Here is an 8346-nt window from a genome sequence, read left to right on the forward strand (position 1 = left end):
TTTTCCTTTTGGTACCGGGAATTGGACTTGGGCCCTTGCACTTGTGAGTCAGGCAGCAGAACCATTGAGCCAAATCCCCGGATCTGATTTATACTTGCTTTTATCAGCTGTTGTTAATCCAATGGGAGAGACTGAAATTTCCTGAGCCACCAAAGTGAGCAGCCGTGTAGGTAAGAAGTGGTTGATGTCTCTAATACAACAGAACTTTTTAAAATATTTCCAGATTCTCTTATCCCTATTGAAGAGTTGATCCTTTCACTCTCCTTCAATAAATATTTGTTCATTGAGACACCAGCTAAATCTAATCATCTCTGTCCTTGATCTTTTTTGCAATATTTACCATTACAGGAGGAATGAAAACGTTGCAGTTTTCAAAGATGCCTGCAGCTGTTTCTGCATTCTAGGGGTGGCAGCAAAATTCATCTTTGGGAAAGGACTGTTCTTTTGTTTGGGAAAATGCTTTAATGAGCCTCTTGAGTATGCAAAGGTGAGGCTGAGAAATTAGTCTAGGGGGAAAAGTAGAAATGAGAGAATGGCTATGTCATAAAATGTTGAAAGTTGTCTTCCCAGAAGCAGGGATTGTAGCCATGCAAACTAATTTTTGCTTTCTCACATGGGCACAGCTGGTGATTTGTGACCCTAAGACTTGAGGAAAGAGGGTCTTGGTTTAGCAGTTCGGCAGTAGGAAGGAGTTCCAGACCCGGCATGAGAGGCCTGGACAGCCCTGGTGCTGAGATTTCCTCTGTGACATTCAAACCTCTGTGCCTTTGCTATCACTGCAGCATTGGAAGAGATGACAGATGTCCACCCTCCATCAGCCTCCCAGGGCAATGTGAGCTTCTTTTTGCCATCCCATCCTCTGGGGCCAGCAGGGGACATAGCAGAATCTCAGTGAAAGGAGCCAGTCCCCGCTCTAGAGCACCCCAGAGCAGCTGTTCAGAGCTGGCAGTGACAAATGGCTCCCAAGCCACAAGAATCAGCCGCTGCTCACTCCGGCGTTGCCCTGTCTTCAGTTGCTCCCATATTCCCAAAGGCTTTAATCCAAAGTAGTTTTTAAATGTTTCTCCTCCGCTCCAACCCATTGCCTCCACCCCTCAGGTGTCCCCAGGTCTGTCCTGGACAGTTGCAGTACCTGTAAACCAAACTCCAGGTTCCTCCGTTTCCACTTCATCATCACAGCTGCCAACGTGACTTTTTTTTTTTTTTTTTTTGTCAAAACACAGGTCTGTTTACAAGTTCTCCTATTCCGAATTCTTTTACACTTACAAGATAAGACAAATCTCCTTACCACACCATCCAGCCCTAACAAACATGTCGGATCTTACCCAGCACAGCTTCCTCCTCCCCTACACATCCTCCTGATGCACAGTGGTAGAATGCGGTGATAACACCTAACCCAGAGCCAGACTGCCAGTTCGAATCCAGCTCTGCCCTTAACCAACAAGCACTCCTGATCATGGGCAAGGGGTCCAGTACTACTGACACTTCCAATTGTTGTAAGAACCATCTATAATCTAAGACCAGTGTCTCACAGTGCTACCTAAGTCTTAGGATCATCGCCATTACTGTTATTCCCTACACATCTCTATCACTCTATTCCTTTCCCTCCCAACTATGCCCACCCCAGTGACCTTCCCATCTTGGGTTCCTGAAAAATTCCTATTCATCTCTCAAGGTTTCTGTCACCTCTTCCATGAAGCTATTTCTGATCTCCCATGCGGACTCCGTTCTACTTGACATTCGCTTCTCCTGTAAGATCATAGTTCTCTGTTCATAGGTTTGTCTCCCCATCCAGCTTCAGGATACCTTCTTCTCGTCTCTGTTTCCCCATGCCCCGTACATAGCAGATGTGCAATTATATCTCTAGGACGAATGCCCATCTCACACTCTAGGTGACTGGATCTTTAAAATGGGACCATGTCTTGGACACCTCTGTGATCCTCGGTGTCACATTTCATCTTCTGCCCACCCCAGTGTGCTTCACCCAGCCCTGTGGAAGCCTCGGGTCTTCAGCCCGACTCAGAAATAAATCTGATTTTAGGCACAGATTCTTGCCTGGTGAAATCCAGAACACACCAGTGTTTGACCTGTAGCCCGTTCTTGCTACGTGCCAGCCCTGATACTGCTTTGTCGATAGCTCACGGCCAAGGGCAGATAATTAAGAGAGGGTTTTGAGGACTGACACAAGGAGAAGATGGGCAATTTTTCTTCTGACCCAAGGTCCCACACAATCCCTATGGGGCCTACAGAATTTGATGGGGGCATGGGAACAGAGCCAGATGGTCCTTAGCAGCAGAACGCTTCACTGCAGAGGAAAATATCCATTTAAATAAAAGGTAAAACAGTATGCCAACTTCATGACCTTGACAATCCCTTTCATTATGCATTAGAGTTAAAATGCTATGTATGACCTCAAAAGGATATCCAGTTCTAGAAGCTCCTACAAGAGCCAGGGGAAGAAGAGATGAATACAACAGGCATTTAAAAAATATTCATTGCTCGGTCCTACCACATGGCCTAACTATAGTGCTCCACCAACCCGCATCACCAAGCTTGTGCAACATACAATAGCCCACCCAGTCCTCAGAAAGGTGGCTTGTATAAGCCAAATCACAGGACACAGAGCAGGACCTGAAACACCAGTATACTTGTGTCTGGTGGGAACTGTTCTTTCCAGTTGCTGGCCTGGTTTCAAAGAGGTTCTGAAAGCAGAACATGGCTCAGGTAGAAGCACCATCAACCTGAACTGGGAGATTGTCTTGGGATCCCCTCCCACCACAGCAGCACAGGCCAGAACCTCGGGAGCTCAAGCCGAAACTCCTCAGCTTCCTTTGTCTGCTAAGCAGAGGCCCCCCGGGATCCCATCCCTTCCTCCTGGAATGCTTTCCACCTGCAGATTCAAGGGACCTCAGGAAAGGAAACGGAGGCTGAAGAACGGGGGGAAAGGGACATCCTTATCTTCTAATTTTTTAAATTTCATGAATTGTGTGCCATGTGGGTAGATAAATGGATGGATCAATAGAGCTCATCGGTAAAGAATAAATAAAATCATACAAAAAGAATATTCCTTTGTGAGCTGTTCAGGGAAAAGAACACTCCCCAGGCTGGAACCCTGTCCCAGTTTGCCAAGCCCAGGGGAAGAGTACACCAACCCCTCAGGGCCACTGCCGGGGCCACACGAGACCAGTACAGGCCTGAGGGGTCCTCTCAACATCAGGAAACCAGAGCACATGGGTGTCCTCATGAGGAGTTGAAATTAATAAAGGTAGCTCTCCACAGGAAGCAAGCTCCACGAGATAGGGACTCACCCTGTCTTGTTTACTGTCTGCCTCCCAGGGTCTGTGGCACAGCTAGGTGCTCCAGAAATCGTTTTTGCAGTAGATGGTGTCGTTGTCAGGATTAAAACAAGAAAACGCACGCCCGGTGCTTAGCAGAGCACCTGGCTCTTGATGAACAGGAAACATATGTTTGCCCTTTATTGTAACAAATTGACTAGGGTAGAAATGTGTTATAGGCAGGGTTTAGGCAAGGGAATATATTTAATACAGAACACATAATTTATGGAATTATTTTATGATGTTTACTCCCCCAAAAGTCAAATACAGAGGAGTACAAGAGATTAGCCACACACTAGAGGCCTAAAGAATCCAGCCAAGGGGCTGGATTCCACAGCAGTTTCCCACACAAGTCCAGCTACAGGCTTAGAGCATGAGGCAATGTCCCCCGCAAATCCAGCCAGAGGCCTAGAGCCCTCGGCAATGCCGTGCTTGTCCATATGGGGATCTGTACTCAGAAGCCCCAAAGGCCAGTGGTGGAAGCCAGAAAACCTACACCAGTGGGATGAAGGATCTGTACCACCAGGCTGAGGGATCTACATTGGAGCCCAGAAGTGATGCTCATGGTGAAGATCAGAGCTCCTCTGACCAGAACAGCAGCAAATCCCAGCAACAGCAAGATCTCGAGCTCCTCCTCCAATGAGAACATCCAAGCTCACACCAGGAAAACCATCCACAGCAAGCTTCTCCTAGAAAATCAATAGGCCAAGCTCTTCCCCTCCAGTTCTCTTTTTATGGCCATTGGCAAGGATCCTCAGGTGGGTCTTCTACGCACAGAACACAAATTCAGTTCAGCTTGGGAGGTACAAGTTGACCATTAGCTTAATCTACCACAAAATGTATGTCAAGACTTTTTTACTTTCCTTTTTTATTTTTTAGCTTGTTACTGAAGCATAATGTGCATGCACAACAGCACCAAACTATTTCAGTCCCTCAGCCCCACCCTCACCCTACATGTCTTTGTTCAAGGACCTGTCACCCACATCCTCCCTTCTGCAGCGCAAGAGTCTTGCCCACCTCCAGCTAATCGGTCGAGTTAAGCAGTGACCAAGTGGCTTCCCTTCTCCAACCTAGAAACTGGTCTGGAAAAGTCTTTGCTCCGTGCAGGAAATGGCAAAATCTGCTGGAGAAGTGGGTAATGGATGAAAGGCACTGTAGACACCTCCCTGTCCAGCCTCCTGTGGTTTCTGAGTGCTGCTTGCGAACAGGGCCACAAAGGTTAATGGCTTTCGCATTTCCTCTCTTAAATAGGGAGCCTGCCTTTGTAAGCCTGCTGCAAGAGCTATTAGACAGTGAAATACTGAAGGCGAGTAAATCAAGGCACGGCCTTTCGCTTCTTCGTTCCTCCGTTGCACACTTGCTGAGTGTTATCTCTGAATTGCACAAAATCATAAATGAGTTATAGGCCTTGCCTCCTAGAACTAGCTCTCTGGTAGGCTAAACCAGTATGGGGTGAAGAACTGCAGGATAGTGAGCGTTCTGGAAAGGGGAGTCAGGAGGCCCTTGTAAAGTAAGAACGGGGATTGACCTGGTGTGAGGGGTCAGGGCAGGCCTTCTGGAAGCGCCAAAGTGGTTGGAGCGGAGACTAGAGTTTGGGGGACCAGCAGAGGCTTCTCTCAGGTCCCGTGCAGTGCCCCCCTGTCTGGCCTGCCTCAGTTCTGGAGGGATTTTCCCCAACTCTGCATGACAGAACCCTCCCCTGTGCTGTCTTCCAATCTGTGGATTTTCATACGTAAGAATACAGCTCAGATCCTTCAAGAAAGTGCCTCCTCTCTCCAAAGTTGGCCTTTCTCTACTAGGACTGATATATTTTTTTCTGCATAGGGCCAAGTAATAGATATTCTAGGCATCGCAAGCCATAAAGTCCCTCCTGCAGTCTTTCAACTGTGCTGTTATAGTACAAATCAGCACAGGTGACACACAAGCACATGAACGTGGCCAGTCCCAGTAAAGCTTTGCAAGAACAACCATCATGTTTGGCATACCTGCCACTGTTGGCCAACCCCTGTCCTGGGCTATTATCTTTCTACAGTGTGAAGAAATCTGATGTGAGGCTTGGCATGTGTGCGCTGTTTTAGTAGGTCTTCTCTCCCTTCCCTGGGGCACAGCGTGGCACAGACCAGCATTAAGGCCTTTGAGGAAGGAATAAGCAAATTACCAAGAAGGAAAATGTACCAGGAAGAGTTGCAAAATGTTACCCTGCAACAAGTCAAAACCTGGGGTCTGGGGGGAGTATTTCTGCTGTACAAATGAAATCCTATCCAACTTTACTCTGAGTGATGAAAGCTCTCTGCTTCCATTCATGCCTCCTCTCAACCCATTTTCTACTCTTTTGCCAGAGTGTTTTAGAAACACAAATCTGGACACGTCCCTGTCTTGCTCCAAGCCCTGCAAAGGTTCCTCATTGCTCTTAAGTAAAGGCTCTGCCAGGCAGGACAGTTCCTTGTCACTAACTCCCAGGATGTCAGGAGATGAATCATGGCTGGTAGAAAGAAGACAATCATAACAATCCAGCGCCGGCAACCGGTGAGATGGGTGATCCCCTGACACAGTTCTGGCCAATAAGACACAGCAGAAGTCTTTTGGGGACTTTGGAAAAGTTCTTTGGTGAAAGCGAACATGCAAGGGGGCTTAGTCACAGCCTGTCCCCTCCTAGGGCTGAGATGCCAGGAACTGGAACGGCGTACAGGATCGCACCACTCCTGAGCTTATTGAGAAAGGATGAAGTTGATCCAGCATCTCTTGGGAACCTAAAGGTGTCCATGGTCTATCACAGAGGGAGCAAAGTTAATAGGAAATTCTGGATCAAATTCACATCCTGATTGTGTGGAGGGCGGGAGAGCGAATGGATGCGCCTGTGTCTCCCAGCTCATAGCTGACAAGAGCCTCTCTTCCCTGCCCTGGTGCTCACAGCATGAGTATTATCCTCCTGGCAGACTGGTTCGATGGACGGCCACCCAAACCTGCCCAATGATGGCAAGTCAGGCCCATGAGCGAGCACTGTCACGAAACTTCTAGCCACATTAACACGCAGAGCCACAGAAGTCATTACTTCTATTTACCCAACTCAGCACCCAGATGGATTTTCAAGATGTTGAGCTCTTGTATATACATGTTACACCACCAGCATTGCTGGAAGCTCTTGGGCAATTTTCAACATATCCCAGAGCAGCCTTGCCCCAGGGGTCACCCTCCATGGCGGCACTGCTGGGTTCTTGGAATGTGGTCAGCGGACTGAGTCAAGACCTCCAAATATGTGCATGAAGTTGTAAGAGCCATTCCTTCTTCTGCCTTGTCTTAGCAGCGTGGGGTGCTCCATGGACTGGAGCCAAGGGAAGCTCATTTTTCACTGCTTTCCTGCTAGGCCAACACCTCTTTATCCAGATTGCCTTATTCAGGAAGCAGCATTGGGAGAAACTGTGAGGTATCCAGCAATTGCAGAGAATCTGGAATCGAGGTCTGCATGGACTTCCCTCCTTGATTTCCCTGACTGTTCCCAAGCTCCTTTCTTTATGTCCTCCAGGCCCCCTAGAAGAGAGGGCAAGAGCTCTAACCAGGCTAGAGTTCAGGAAGAAGTCTAGTGGGAAAGAAACACATAAAAAAGTGAATCTGGTCAGCTCATGTTTTGTATGTGTACCCAGAAAGAGGAAAGCCAGGTCTTCTAAGACAGAGAGACCAGCTCAGGGGCTGACAGGAACCCTGAATGATCACTTCTTGGCCAGTCCTGCCCTCTGAATTCTTCACGTAGGAACTCATCTGGTCATCAGGACAGTCCTGTGGAGGAGACATGCTGTTAGCCCCGTCCTCAGATGTGGAAATGAGGCAGTGAGAGTTTGAGTTCCTCGCCCCAGGTTACAGAGTTGGTAACAGAACTCTGATTTGTCCCCAGCAGTCCAATTCCAGAGCCTTCTCCATCTATGGGCTCTAAGGAGGGGGGAATAAATTATCAAGGACAGCGAGCTTTCTAGAAAGCGAATCAGATCCTGTCATCTCCCTGTTAAAAACCCTTTCAGCAGCTTCCCCCTGCTTTCAGGATGGAGACCAACTCCTTACCCAGACCTACAAAACCCTGTGTGGTCTGCACTGTGCCAGCCTCCACCACCTCCCTGCCCTCTGCCTGGGGCCTGTGCCTGCGCAAACATGCCCGCCCCTCCCACTGAGGCTCTTCGGCCTGACTGTTCCCTCCGCACAAACTTCACTTCCCCTCTTCCCCTTCTGCTGAGGCTTAGGTAAGTAAGCATCCTCCAAAGGCCCACGTGTTAAAGGCTTGGTCTGAAGCCCATGCTGCTCTTGGGAGGTGGTGAAACCTTTAAAAGCAGGGAATGTAGGAAAAGGTTTTAGGTCACTTTTGCTCCTGACTAGCAGGTAAATGGACTTCCTCCTTCTGTGCTTGGCCATGATGTGCTGCCTCATCACAGGCTCCAAGCAACACACCTAACAGACCATGAACTGAGTTCTCCAAAACTGTGAGCCAAGTTTCCTCTTCTTAAATTGATTCTCACAGATATGTGTCACGGTAACTGAGGCTAACACCCCCGCCCCTCACCCCCTGGAGACCTTCACTCTGACATTGCTTCCTCAGGCCAGCCCTCCTGACCCCTGACCCTTGGCCACCATCACCTGCTCCAGGCTCCCAGCCATGCCCCTCTCCTTTTCTTGTTAGCATATTATCATACCGATTTATTGATCATTGGATTAACATTTGTCCTGTCTCTACCCAGTCACTGTCCAACAGAAGTATAATATGTTACATGGGCAGCTTTACATTTTCTGGCAGATGTGGTTTAAAAAATCAAAAGGAACAGGTAAAATTAATGTTAATAATGTATTTTTATTTAACCCAATATACTCAAAATATCATTTCAATGTGTGATCAATGAGAAAATTATTCTTTTCATTTCTTTCTTTCTTTTTTTTTTTTTTTTTTTTTTTTTTTTTTTTTTTGTTTTTTTTTTTTGGTATCGGGGATCGAACTTGGGTCCTTGTGCTTGTGAGGCAGGAAGTGAAACCA

The sequence above is a fragment of the Fukomys damarensis genome, unplaced genomic scaffold (genome assembly GCF_012274545.1).
Source record: "Fukomys damarensis isolate Sample0158 unplaced genomic scaffold, DMR_v1.0_HiC HiC_scaffold_23, whole genome shotgun sequence".
In the NCBI taxonomy this organism is placed as follows: domain Eukaryota; kingdom Metazoa; phylum Chordata; class Mammalia; order Rodentia; family Bathyergidae; genus Fukomys; species Fukomys damarensis.